We start from the raw sequence: 15,249 nt of genomic DNA, 5'->3' as shown, positions 1-15,249 counted from the left end.
TGGTACCTCGCATTCATCGGCGTCTGCAAGCTGGCCATATTGTTTTTAACCGCTGCGAAGTTCCAGAAATTTCTGACTAAGCGCACGTTTTAAAAAAAAAACCTACATTGAGATATGTAAAACGGTTGGGGTATTTAGTATCTACAATAATATTCCTACCTTGTTATCTGGTATTGATGAAATTCGGAAATCTGCAACTTGTTAAAAATTCGATAAAAACCGGCAAATTGTCACCGTTCCGTCATTTCTGATCCGAATTTCGAGAACATTTCTAGCCGGGAGAGATGGCACGTGACCAACGTGGTGAGCCATTCTAAAAGGCCTTAGTCACAGTATATCATTGTTTCTAATACAAAATACATTACGCCTCGTTTTGATCGGAGCGGTCTTGGTATCGTAACCAATGACCGCCTGGGTAGGTATAAAATTCTTAATTTTAGCAGACGAATTATTTTCACCAAGAAGCAACGACTCAGCCCCACAAAACAATGTCAAGAACACGAGATTTTGAAGTATTCCCCGGTATATTGGGATTTGTGAAGTAGGGAGGATACCCGAGGACTCTTTCGAGGTCGTCAGTCAGGATTCAGAAGAGGTCAAAGACGAGGAAATGGTAGAAATCGAGCTAGCAGACTGGGAATTCCCTTGCTGCGTGACGTCATCTTCACAAGCAACAATATGGCGGAGTTCCGGACACCAGGCTGGATCATTCTTTGACGAAAACGGAACATATATACCTTTCAAATCGTATTTAATTTGTTTAATTTTGAAACCTTTTAGAATAGAAATTAATACCTCGCTGTCGGTCATTGGTTGTATAATCAAGACCGCTCGGGTAGACCTCAAATTACGTCCAAAACCCTCGGCGAAGCGCCTCGGGTTTTGGACTGCATTTTCGGTCTACCCGAGCGGTCTTGATTATACAACCAATGACCGCCAGCTCGGTATTAATTCCTTAAATCAAAACACACGTATCTGTTTGCAGCGCGTCTATGGGGGTGCGCTCGTGTTTGGAACGATTCCAACGCATTAACCCTTTACGCCGGATGTGTATTGCAACATGAGTATTGTTGGCAATGTTTACACAGTAGTAGATGAGCTTATCGAGCTGACCAATCGGTGGGCAGTAGGCCTCTAGCCAGGTAGGATCATTTCGATGTCATGTAAAGGCTTAGCTGAAACAGCTGTGAGCGTGTTCTTTTTTTATATTTCACCGTCTGAGTTTTTCTCGAGAATCCGCAATTGGCATGGCCTACACGGATGCGAGCCGAACATGAGGCGATAACTGACAACGAGCTGAATTATATGCTGATCAGATCATTAAAAATTTAAAGACTCAACATCATCACATTTTTGGCAATAGTGGCAATTGTTGGTCATTAATGGTTTTCTGCTTGCGACACCTTTCTTACAGAACTACTAGGCATCCCATTATCCAAAACCAAACACATGGTGAATAACTTGGCAAACTCTATCCAACTCGGGCGAGACGACATCACTCTGGTTTCTCTTCAATCCCACGCATAAATCTTTCGCCCTTTACTAAAGATTTCCGTGGAGAGGATTCGAAGATGTCATACTCTCATCGGGCCTTAGGATTTTACGAATCAAGGAGAGTACGAACGTAAAATCACGTGTGTTGGAGGATTCGTGTTTCGACAGCATCGTGCTTCTGCTTATGGACATAGGACTTGAGGATAATTCGCTAGTGGCTCTTTACCAAAGAGAATGATCTACGGTATATTACGTTGTGTTTTCCACCATAGAGGAAGCGGACATTTTTGGAGGACTCGGCACGCAGGTTTTTCAAAGAAAAACGTATGAATTCGCCTTAATTGCAGAGGAGAAAATAAACCTCCGAGTTCATTGGCTACCCTCGTTCATTAGCAATGACTTTTTATGGGAATTTTTTGGAGACTTTGGAAAGGTATTATCAGTCGTAAACGAAGAAGTATGTGTGGAGGATTTGAGAATCCGCTCAGGTCTCCGCACTGTGACAATGATTGTAAGCGACCGCTCGAAGGCCAGAATACCTCATAAAGTAAGAACCGAAGACAATTATGCAATGCTTATCACATGTAAAGGTAGACTACCCCTTTGTTTAAAGTGCGACACTATCGGACATACTAGACAAGAGTGCAAACAGACCTTAAGAGGCAAAATTGGAGCTACGCGAATGCCGTGAGAGAGGTCCCAAGACCGAAACCCCCTCTCCCACTATACGACCCAGACATTGAAGAAGGTGAAGAAGAAGACATCAATATGTCACAAAATAACCACAAGCAAAAAGAGGAAGAAGCTGTCGATGACCTCCTAGATTTGATCACAAATATACAACCCGTTGCAAGATCTGTATAACGGACCACTAAACGAGAAAAGGAATGCTCCAGATGAACCCCCCCCCCAAGAATGCCAAAAAAAGCAGCGTGCAACACCAATGAAAACGGCCGATTCCCTGGAACTACAGATACCAGAAACCATCCAGTGCGCCTCTCCGCAGGAGTGTGTGGTTCCAGAAGAAGAAATCAATTTAGTTACCAAGGTAATACCAAAGACAGACCGATTCACCCAACCTCATACCTCAAAGTGATCAACTAGTAATAGTCCCCTCACCCCCCCCCCCAAACACACACGCACACACGCGAGTAACCAAGACGTTCGGCACCAACCGCGCACCAAGCACATTTGTCTCAGACCTCGCATTTCAGGTGTATGGTCTCTTGAACAATAGTCTCTAGGAAGGGGTGGAGAACAAATGTAACGATAATTCCGACAGGTCTAACAAGGACAATCAAGTCGCATAGGTTGCACTACACAGTGGGTCGGGGTCCGTTTTGCACCCCAAGAGAAACGTAGTTCTTAAGACGCAGGCCGTTTCCATGTTCATGAATGTGTCCAACCGGTTCCAAATACTATTTACTTTGACGCCGTGGTCTTAGTTTCCATGTGCAGAGAGATCTTTGCCGATTTTATGAGCCTAAAATCTGTGCCATTTGAAGCGGGTCTCAATCCCCAGTTTGGCATCAATATGTAACATACCTTCCATCTGCCACGCGAGGTTGGGCGTAGTTGTGCGAGTGTCAACTATGCTCGTTAAAATTCTAGGCCATATAGCGAAAAAATAGCCGAGATGACCCCATGTTTTCACATTAAATAAAGAAATGATTAGGCCTCAGCAGGAACTGAAAGACTACCTCGTGTTGGTTGCCCGGGGCCTATTTGACGCTGCCCTTGGCGCCGACCTCCGCACTGTGTAGTGCCACCATATATATCCACAGGGCCGGGTATTTCACCGAATTCAGCCATGACTCAGGTGTAAATTAAATGTTCACACTTAGCTCGAGATGTTTAGTTGCAAAGCAAAGTAAATACACAGATGTCACTACTGACCATGATCCAAAATGTCGATCGGCTTGAAAACTAACACTGGTTACCATTTGGGAGTCTCGGAATCGTGCACAGTAAGCCAACTACTGTTAAAACGGCTGGATAATATACTGTGACAGGTATACTGTCGAAAATATAATTACGTCACAGGACTACTGTTATAATTAGCCGACCATATCACGTTGATTACACCGGTTCTCGTCCGATCACCGAAGTTAAGCAACGTCGAGCGTGGTTAGAAGTTCGAAAAAAGTATCAAAAGATTTTTGCACACGGCATGCACTTTCGCTCGTCTCCAAACCAAAAAGGCAACTCCTCCGAAAGGAAACAATTGGAAGATGGCTAGTTAAAACTCGAGTAGACGAGAAATTTCCTCGTTTTTGTGACGGAGGACTTACCAAGACCAATAACAATTATGATACATTAGGACGGAGAACATAAAAGTCTGGGCCCAATTCCATAAAATCATTCTAATGTTAATAACCCTTGGCAACATTCCAAATGCCTATAGCTAGTTGCTTGTTAGCAATCAACAATCTGACTTAGAACGGTGCTAATGATTAGGAAGGACCCAAGAGCATTGTCCGTTTAGCAAGCAACCTCACCCAAACCATTCTAACTTAGTACCAGTATGTTACTAGGACTTAACAGGATTTCAAATGCCTTAGTTGCTTACATGCTCTTGAAAACAATCAACTATATTACATTCAATAAAACCACTCTATGAATCATTCTTACTATTGGCTAGAACGTTGCGGCTATTGAACGATTATGTACCACAATATCAGTTAAACTCAACAATAGGGCAAGGTTTAAAATCGGGATATGCTGTGGAACGCATTGGTTAGCAATGAACTATCCCCATTCTATAAACCATTCTTTGGGATCCGCCTTGTAACCCTTTCAGTGTAACTTGCAGAGTTTGAATGACTAAAGCCCGCAGCACACTAGCCGCCAACTTTGGCGACAAGAAGCGTTCAGCTGACGCCTCTCGACGCCGAAGTTGGCGGCCAGTGGATCCCGGTCAGAGCACACCTGCCCCAGAATCAGCGTCCAGTAGCGTCTTTTCCGCAACTTTAGGCTGCCATTTTGAAATCATATGACATCAAGACGCATACTGATTGGCCATAGCCTCGCCGCCGACGCCAATTCAGGCGGCAATCCGTAGCACACCTGGCTTCTTCTTGCGTTCAAACGCGGCGACACGCGTCAAAAATCAAACATGTCAGATATTTGGCGTTTAGTTGCGGCAAGTCGCGTTCGCCGACGCCGTTCGTAGCAGACTAGGGATTTTTCAGGCGTTCAGGACTCTTGCGGCAAAAAACGCCAGTGAACGCCGAAGTTGGCGGCTAGTGTGCTGTGGGCTTTAGGGGCCTACCGCAGGGCCCATATTCATAAAAGTTCTTAAGTGTCAGCTCATGGTTGGACCATGCAAAAGGTGCTAAGGTAGGGGTCGGCCAAAATCAATATAATTTGGTGGATACATACATTTGGGTTAAACTCCAAAGAATATGCAATATTAGCCAATTCCATTCAGAGTACGTCCCAATATTTGGTCCAGGCCCCAGGATGTCCATTTTTGAAGGATTTAAAGGGGTCGTATTTGATTACCCTAGACAACAAGAGGCTCAAGGGCCTGGCGCTCAGCTGGATGACCTAATAACACAGGACTGAGGGTGTAAATACGTCCCAATATTTGGTCCAGGCCCCAGGATGTCCATTTTTGAAGGATTTAAAGGGGTCGTATTTGATTACCCTAGACAACAAGAGGCTCAAGGGCCTGGCGCTCAGCTAGATGACCTAATAACACAGGACTGAGGGTGTAAAGTAGTAAATATCGGCTCTATACTACTGTTTGAAGGTCAAGAGAACACGTTATACCACTAAAATTTCCAATGCAGAGCTGCCAGCTGGATGAAATATGATTGAACTAATCATCCATGGTATGTAAATATTACAGGAGACAACGGAAGATATCCCTAGTTCAGTATGTTATATCGGTAGCTTTACAGACAAGAAATGTCAGAGAGGATGTGACTTCTCCATGGACAACTGTAGTATGTCCAGGCTGGGTTGTACAGCACAAGGATACAAAATGCTGTCTGTAATTGAGAGGTATCCTGATTTAACAGAGGTCAAAATAAATAGAAATGACCAGTTTGGGACAAACACCATTGTCTTTTTTTTAAAAATAAGGTTGAGATAATACAGGAGTCAACAAAATTAATTTTATTGAGAGAAATTGACCTGTCCTGCAGGTGATTGGAATTTACAGTACAAAGGGTCGTTTTTCATGACATTGTGCTCTACTGCGTATCCCTAGTGAGTCGATCGGGAACCAATCTATTTTTACTAGCATTGTGCTCTACTGCGTATCCCTAGTGAGTCGATCGGGAACCAATCTATCCGTGGCTCAGACAGGTTCAAATTGGCTATATCTTGAATGGATTGAATTGCGATGAAAATCTATTGCAATAAAGGAGCAATGTCGAAAAGACAAATTAATCAAACCAATGTCCACAGATTCGGACCCTGCAATGGCGTGATGTATGCGTGCATATAAAAGTATATCAATTGGTCCGATAGAGATGATGAGGCAATGTCAATATGCCTCGTTCCTTAGTCAGCAATATGCCCCTTTTTATACGGAGAAGGAGAACCCAGATAGGCCTTCACATGTCGGCTTGGCTCGAACCAACTGTACTATCACTACTATAACTTTAAAATGCGTGCTCCTTCACATGTCGGCTTCCAAATGGCTCGAACCAACTGTGCTATCACTACTATGACTTTAAAATGCGTGCTCCTCCTACATGTAGCAATGTCTTGGGCAAGGCACTTAGTCGACAGGCAAGCTAGAAGTTCAGCACCGTGAGCAGGTCCTTGATAAGGCCATGTCAGGTTCAGCGCGCCTCTTCAGATACATCAAGTATTGAAAGCTGTGGTGAGCACATAAAAAGACCATGGTCACCTTAATTTGAAAATCCCTTCATAATCAAGGGCTAGCTCTGACTAAAACAGCACCCATAAACAATAGACCACCAATTTGACCCTAGCTCCTAACTGCGGGAAAACCCAAGTCCAGCAACCAAAAGTACCAAAAATACATTTTTGTTTACATTTGAACTGCACACATGCGTTTGTTTACAATTTCATTTCCCGCGAAATCTCGAAAATCAGATGAAGGAATGAATGAATGAATGAATGAATGCAATCAAACCAACAGATAGCGCAGAAAGATTTATTTACAGTTATTTACATATTTATACATACAAATACACCAGATCAAATGATTACAGGGAACTGAACAATACGGGTTACAAACAAGGCTGTCGCTCGTTCGGCTCTTACGCGTTTCTTTTGTCCAGGTTTACGTGCCGTCGTAGCCGTTCGCGGAATGCGTAATTTCCCATCAGTTGATGTTGTCATCGTTGTTTCTAGAGTTGTCTGTTGCTGTTTCGAAAACGTAACGAAACGTTTATATCTGCGGCTGCGTGCTTCTTCCGTAAGCGAGCCCCTGAATACTCATGACGCCATGCTGAAATTGGAAACCCATCTTGCCAGCTCGTAGTTTCCTTCTCCGTACATGGCACGTTTCTCATCGATAGTTTGTACCTTCACGATGTTGCGTACGTTATTCATCGACTCCGAATTGTTGTTGGTCCAGGACACCGGTATGCAGGAGTTTCTAATTCGTGGGATAACGACGTTGTCTTTGATGCGTTCGGCCATAGAGTCAAAATAATAGATGAACGATGGCACACTCTCATCAATTTCGGTTCGAATAGTTCCCAGGGCGTTGTCGAATTCGGGATTTCTAAGTCGGTCAGTTTTCGTTTGGTATTTTCCTGTAAGTGCCGAGTGCACAGTAGGAAAGTTAATACGGGGAATGTGTCTGTCAATGCTTTCGTAAGCGCCTTTTCTTCATCCGAGCCCATGATGATATTGGAGAAGTCCAGCGAAGAAGCATCCACGTTGCATTTTAGATTTGCTTGGAGATGTGAAAAAAACCGCTGGTGCGTGACGTAAGTGCAATCCCAGTGTAATTACATTGGTCCTAAGAAAATGGGCGGTGCTTGTGTTGACGCACGCAAAAGTTTCGTATTCTTGAACACTGTCGTCGTGAGATATGCGGGTCCCAAATTGAATGTCCGGTCAATACCAAGCACTGACCCCGATTTCAAAGCTGACATCATTTGTAGAAGTTGCTCTTCCGTGTAAAGGACGACGCCCGGTGGCTTCCCTTTCAGAGTGACGACCTCTTGTATCATCGGATGATCGTGTATCTGGCTCAGTATACAATAAGTTCGGATTTTATCGGTCTTGGGCCTAGTTTACAGCCAAAACCAAGCCCACAATAGAGTTGTCCTCTGAAGAGAACAGTTCTAAAATACAAAAATCCCAGATCACGGTATGCTGTAATAATGACACAAGTCATGTAATAGGTGTGATCAACATGATATAACTTGAATTAGGCATAATGTCGATTACATGTCAAAAGGGAATGAGTTAGGTGATGTTTTCAGTCCTGTTTATCGATTATGACCAAACATAGGCCTACACAAAATAATGAGTTTTCTGAATTGCAGATTAAACCAATAAGCGACCATGGCAGGTATTTATAAAACTCAAGCATTTGCTTTTACTTTGATTTTCAAGCATTTACTAGCCCCCGTATTCATAAAACCCAAGGAAAAGCTTTTACTTTTAAGCTTATGCTACAAGCAAAAGTATTTGCTTTTAAGTGTGCTAGCAAAAGCTTGAAGTCTAAGTGTTTGCTTCATTCTATATTTATAAACTTGAGCATAAAGCATATGCTGAGAAGTAAATCCTTAGAATTTTCAAGGTAGCTTCAGACCAAGCTTGGACCTTGAACTGATCAGATGTTTTGGAGATGGCAGCTTTTATGCAACTTGCGGGGAGGCGCCCAAAGGAGTACAACCCAAGAAAATCATGTCGCCCATCGTTCTATCGCCTATTCTATCGATTTGATGAGCAAAACGTGGAATGGATGGCTGATCATTTTTTAAATGATACTGGAGAAACGCGTGGTGGGGCACTCTCGGTGCAAACTCAAATGGAGACTTTCCTCCGATATATATCGGACCCTGGGTTCCAGTTGGGTGTTGCGGAGGATGTTGGAATTTCTCAACCCACTGTTTCGAGAACATTCCACAACGTACTTGATAAAATTATCGACAAATCAGGACTATGGATACATTTCCCGAGTACGGTGCAAGAGATGCAGTCGGCAATGGATACCTGGCAAACAAAGTACGAGATGCCGTTTGCGATAGGTGCTGTAGACTGTACCCACGTCAGAGTTCTGAAGCCACAGGGGCGCCATGCTCATGGCGACGAATACGTAGGCCGCAGTGGCAAGGCTACTTTAAATGTCCAGGGGACTTGTGATGCGAAAGAAATGTTCACAAGTGTTGTAGCCGAGTGGCCTGGATCTGTCCACGATAGTAGGATTTGGAGGAATTCTGAAATTTCTCATCGTTTGTCAACTATGAGGACGGAGGCATTACTGTTAGGAGTTAGTGGACATGGCATTGCCCCCTGGCTTCTTACGCCTTACGAGAATCCCCAGCAACCGGAGGAGCAAACGTACAATCGAATTCACAAGAAAGAATGTGTCATCATCGAACGGTGCTTTGGACAGGTGAAGAAACGATTCCCAATACTGCAGGAACAAGTGAGGATACGCCTTAATCGGGTTCCCAGATTAATCGTTGCTTGCTTTGTTTTGCACAATGTTGCCAAATACCTAGGGGACGGGGATGACGACTTTATGGATGCAAATGATGACTTAGCTGAAGGGAATGGCGATGGAGAAGATGAGAATGATGCACGCATCAGGCAACTCGGCCAGCAAAGGAGACGGGTTCTTTCCGGTATCCTCCATCAACAGAGATGAACTAGTGTGAATAAAATTGCATCAAGATAACCCGTTATGTACATGATCGTGTTCGAAATAAAGGTTTCCTGCTATTCTTCCACCATCCGCGTCCCTCGCAACCCGAAAAACCTTTTTTAAATACGCGATGTTTCGCGAGTCTTTATTATTCTCCAGAAAACCTTTATTTCATATGAGTGTAGCATAAATATATAAAGCCAGACTATGTAAGTGACTATTGGTCAATTTATTATTCATCATCACTAGCGTGTGACATTCGCTGAATCTGCATCCTTGCGACCTTCAGTTGCTGTAGTAAAACAAGACGCTGTAACTCAACATGCGAAAGATGCTCTGTTTCATTAGTTTCACCATCCAGTCGTTTTGCCTTTTTCTGTGGCCTTGGTGGGATGGCCGATTTCTGCTTCTCAGCTGCGCTGCTACTTTCTTGAGTCGTTGTGGTCGCACTTGGAGGTGTGGATTCAGCCGATCTTTTCTCCCCACGAGTTATTGCATTTTTTGTGTTTTCACATAGTGCCCCCTGGTGGCCTAACTGTAAATGAGAACATGCTAGATTTTGAATTCAAAATTACCAGTCATCTGTTCTTGCTACCAAAAAAATTCAGCACGCTGTGACCAATAATAAGTGAGATATCACACTCTTTGTGTTTTTGCATGACGCCCCCTGGTGACCAAACCAGTAACGTTACAAGGCTGAATGTCGGTTCATGAGTTACTGTCACCTAGGGTACACACGTACAGAGACTGGGATCAATACCTTCAGTGGTTACGGAATGTGAACAATTCGTCATTTTACGCGAACTTTGACCTCTGTGACCTTGAAGAGAAGTTCAAGGTCATAACCCGTACAACATATTATGTCCCCTCTCAAGAGGTATGTGGCGTAAAAATTTCAGCAAGCTGCGATCAAAATTGTTGGAATTATTGCATTTTTGTGTTTTCACATAATGCCCCCTGGTGGCCAAACCATGAGTGAGATAACGCCAGATATTGAATTCAAATTTGCAAATCCCCTGTTCATACAACCAAAAAAATGTCAGTGAGCTGTGACCAATATTAAGCGAGATGCGAGATATCACACTTTTTGTGTTTTCCCTAACGCCCCCTGGTTGCCAAACCAGTAATGATATGAGGTTGAAAGTTGGTTTATGAGTGACTGTCACCTAGAGGTATACACGTACAGAGACTGGTATCAATAGCTTCCATGGTCATGAAATGTGAACATTTCGTCATTTTACACAAACTTTGACCTCTGTAACCTTGAATAGAAGGTCAAGGTCAAAACCTGTAAAATGTATTATGTCTCCTCTCAAGAGGTATCTACAATAAAAATTTCAGCAGGCTGCAACCAATATTAACTGAGATATCACACTTTTTATGTTTTCACATAACGCCCCCTGGTGGCCAAACCAGTAATGATATAAGGTTGCAACTTGGTTTACGAGTTACTGTCACCTAGGGGTACACATATACCAAGACTGGTATCAATAGCTTCAGTGGTTACGAAATGTGAACATTTCGCCACTTTACAGTACACAAACTTTGACCTCTGTGACCTTGAAAAGAAGGTCAAGGTCAAAACCCGTACAATATATTATGTCCCCTCTCAATAGGTATCTACAATAAAAATTTCAGCAAGATGCGATCAAAATTTGCAGAGTTATTGCATTTTTTGTGTCTTCACATATCGCCCCCTAGTGGCCAGTCCGTAAGTCAAAATGGGATGAAACCTTGACGAGGCACGCCTACCCACCAGGGGGAGTCTACATATGAAATATGAACTTCCTAGCCCAAGCCGTTACTGAGAACAGCTCCGGACAAACTTGGCAGCCGCCCGACCGCCCACCCGCCAAGGGGACGACAATACCCCTCTGCCCAATTCGGGCTGAGGGGTAAAAAGACCTAAAATGCAGCGTAGCTGCAACCATGGAACCAATTGAATATTCAACATCAACCAGTCCAGAAAAAATGAAATGGCCAGGGCCATTGTGCTCACCTCATGTGGAGGAAAGATGGATAAAGAGCATGGTATTGTGTCATGTAGTGCTAGGTTTGATGTAGGTCCAAGCAATTACAATTTCCCCAAAATGGCCAATTTACAGTACATTCGACCTCTGTGACCTTGAAAAGTAGGTCAAATCGAAGAAGACCCGGGTGACACATTGAATGTTTGTAAGAATTAGATGTACCTATGATATAAAATTGGTGCCAATCGGGCAAGTCATTACTAGGAATAATGGCATTTTGATGAATTTAGGATTTGGCCCCCTCCCTGGAGGCCAAACAGCAAATCAGATCGCACCAAACTTCGGTACCTGAGATCACCTGACCAAGGGGTACATGTGTACTTAATTTGTGATCAATAGTCATTGCAGTTAAGAAACGTGACATAGTTACGGCCTGACGGCGAATTTACGTCATTTAACCTCTGTGACCTTGACAAGAAGGTCAAATTAAAAACCTGTGTGACATATACTGTATGGTGGTTAGATGTACCCATGATATCAAATTGGTGGCAATCGGGCAAGAAGTTAAGGAATAATCACATTTTTAAGGTTTTTGGATTTTGCCCCCTGGTGGTCAAGTGGTGAATCATATTGGACCAAACTTCGGTCCCTGAGATCACCTGACTAAGGGGTAAATGTGTACCAAATTTGGTATCAATAGCCATTGCAGTTTAGAAACGTGCCATCGTTACATCCTAACGGCCAATTTACACCATTTGACCTCTGTGACCTTGAAAAGGAGGTCAAATCAAAAACCCGGAGGATATATGATGCACCTTTGCTAGAAGTACCTACCATATTTTTTTCAAAATTTCCCGACTACTATTGAGGGAGATATTGCATATTTTCACTTTTAACGTTTGGCCCCCTGGTGGCCAAACCATGAAACGAATCGGACCGTCATTACATAAGGGTACATGTGTACCAAGTTTCAACTCAATAGCTCTAACAGTTACGAAACGTGCCCTGCTAACGGACGACGGACGACGACGGACGACGACGACGACGACGACGACGACGGACGCCACGGTATGGGATAAGCTCACCTCTGCTAAGAGGTGAGCTAAAAATTGAAAAAAGCTGTCGTTGTCGACAACACTGGTTTTTGCAAAATAATGGTCTATGCACTAGATCAGTTCTCAAAGATCACTACAGAGACATCATTGATCATAACAAATTTTCTTGCCAAAGACGATGAACTCGTCATCACTAAAATGTCCAGAGTTGCAAAGACAGCAAAAATGACCATACCTGCTGACCTTCTCACCCAGGCAAGGAATACCCTTCAACCCACCAACGTACCAGTCAGCCCAATAAAAACAGTACTAGGATCACCCAACAGGCAATTGCAATCAGTGACAGGTACAATTATACATGTAATATATCTCACTTATGTTATTAATTTGCTGCTCCTCTCATCACATACATTACACTTAAAAAGTATAAAACACCACCTATAAATTGTAAGTTGAAATTGGACTATACAAACATCATATTAAGTCAGTTTCCTTTACCATAATCCAATGCACAGCACTATAGATTGCTTCAGTGCATTACTGCACACACATCAAAGGAATACCTGACAACCATAGCAACTGACATCTAAACATGACAAAATAAGTAAACTTGTTTTCCTACAGCTGACCTCTCTCCACATTCCTAAAGCCCATTTCATGAATGTCATAATTTGTTCATAGTTCTTTTTTGCAAGCCCTGCACATTGTCAAAATGTGCAAGTATTATTGAACAATATGACACATACCATTTTGCTAGTTCATAAAGCCAATTTTTCTTCAGCAAAACCCAAAAAATATCATATCACATTGTGGCAGCCCTAATATTGGGACACATGTAGTAATTCTTCTTTTACTCTGTATGCATTGACAGCATTTTGAAAACATGGAGTTTGGGCAACATGTATCCCAACATTTGTCCTGAAATGTGTCCAGTGTATACAGACCTTTGTATGTGTACATTACACTTATGATGACAGTGCCAATTTTAACCTCTCAACTAAACACATTTTAACTTGTATTTTAGGATGAAGCTACACGAGAAATCAATGACTCCTTCAATAACATTGTTGCAGTACGAAATATCATCGTACAAGATGCAACAGGCAAAATTGATGTTGCCCAATGGAGACAGCAGGCGAATATAGATATTCACATTGGGGACGACATCACAGTCACGAATGCTAAAACATCTCTACGCAATGGCTGTATCAATTTGAATTGTAACACAATCACCACCATCAAAGTATGTATCCCCTTCTACCTTTCATCAACATAGTTTTGTACACTTAAATTAAAAATGTGCTAGAATGCAAGACTGCCCATGTGCATAAAATGAGATTGAATAAATAACACATTGAGAAACAAAGCACTTTTCATTTGATAACATGACATAACATTTCTGGCTATAACATTTACTATATAAAAAATATTTTCCCTGACATTATAATTGATAGGCACTGCAGACATATCTATTACTGCTTTAAAAACATTCAACCAGCACAGACACCACAAAGCACAAGCAGACCTACCAGGACATGCACCCCAGGCAACAGCAGAATTGCAAATGACCTTGAAAGGTCAAACTTCATGGAAGGTCATCATGTTGCATATCATTCAGGAAAGGAAAGGAAATTTTCTCTTCTACCCCTTGCTGTCATTCCATGAAAATCTTTCAGTAATGGGAATCAGAAAAAGTCAATGTAAAAAGTGAGTTGCCACGGAATGACCCATTTACACCAACGGTGAAAATCACCACAAATAATTACTTACTGCAACTAATTAATCTTATCTCTTTTCCAGAAAACCGACAAACCAGTCACACCTGTAGAAACCACATTCATCGCTGTAGAAAGTATTACAGCCGAAACAGCCACACTACTGGATGAGATGCTGACATCATACCAAATACCTACAACCATACTAAATGACTATATTCTACAACTGGACAACCCCACTCCAACAGAGTGCGAAACTGCTTTGTTGCCACTACTCCCGCTTAATCTACTGACCATCCGCCATGGCACAAATATCACACGTATTGTGGACAACTGACCATCCGCCATGGCACAAATATCACACGTATTGTGGACAACATGGACACTGAATAATCAAGCAATCATCACCATATTGATATCACTCAAGTGTTCTGACATCTACTACATCAAGCAATAGGATACCTCATTTCCACATATGAACAATAGGGAGCGCTGTGAACAACTGTACCAGAAATCCTATAACATTTCCATTTGGTATTTCAATTGTTGTTGCTTATTTCAATAATCATTCAATCAGTGCTGGTTTCGGCTGAAAAGTCTCATTAGTATAACCAAAAATAGATAAGAGGAAAAATGAGCAACTCAGAATTCGAGAAATCCCAACTTCACACCTTATCAAATTCTACATAACTGCCAATTTTTTATTAAAATCTGTTGAGTACTTGTTGTTTAAATGCAAAATTAGTCATTTGTTTCCTCAAAAATAGCTCGCGAACTGACTACGAGGTGTTTGCTCAACTACTTTTATCACCAAGAGAGGGCCAAAATAAACAATATCTGCTTATTTCTACTCAAAGGAGGGATTAAATACATGAATTTCTACATCAGCTCTCCATTAGAACAGGTTTAAGTAAAATACAATGTTTGAAACCTCTGTAGGTACCAGAAATCAGCAAATATTGTTTATTATGGCCCTCTATTGGCGATAAAAGTAGTTCAAAAACTACCTTCTAGTCAGTTCGCGAGCCATTTCAGAGAAAACAAATTCATGAAATACTAGTTTCGCATTTAAACAACAAGTACTCAACAGATTTTGATAAAAATTGGCAGTTATGTAGAATTTGATCTGCATTTAACTGGTGCACGCTAAAATATTACAGTTTATTTTGTTTTGAAGTTACGTGTAATCTAAGGTGTGAAGTTGG

General features: G+C 42.2%; 1 non-coding gene across 1 annotated transcript; it reads left to right on the top strand.

The window, feature by feature from the left end:
- Nucleotides 1-1,495: 1,495 nt before the first annotated feature.
- On the top strand, nucleotides 1,496-1,618 carry LOC135490540 (U5 spliceosomal RNA). Its single transcript, XR_010447731.1, has one exon. It is a non-coding gene; the product is annotated as a U5 spliceosomal RNA (small nuclear RNA).
- Nucleotides 1,619-15,249: the final 13,631 nt, after the last annotated feature.

Source organism: Lineus longissimus, chromosome 6, assembly GCF_910592395.1.
Source record: "Lineus longissimus chromosome 6, tnLinLong1.2, whole genome shotgun sequence".
NCBI classification, from domain to species: Eukaryota; Metazoa; Nemertea; class Pilidiophora; order Heteronemertea; family Lineidae; genus Lineus; species Lineus longissimus.
This window is presented reverse-complemented; position numbering and strand designations above follow the sequence as displayed.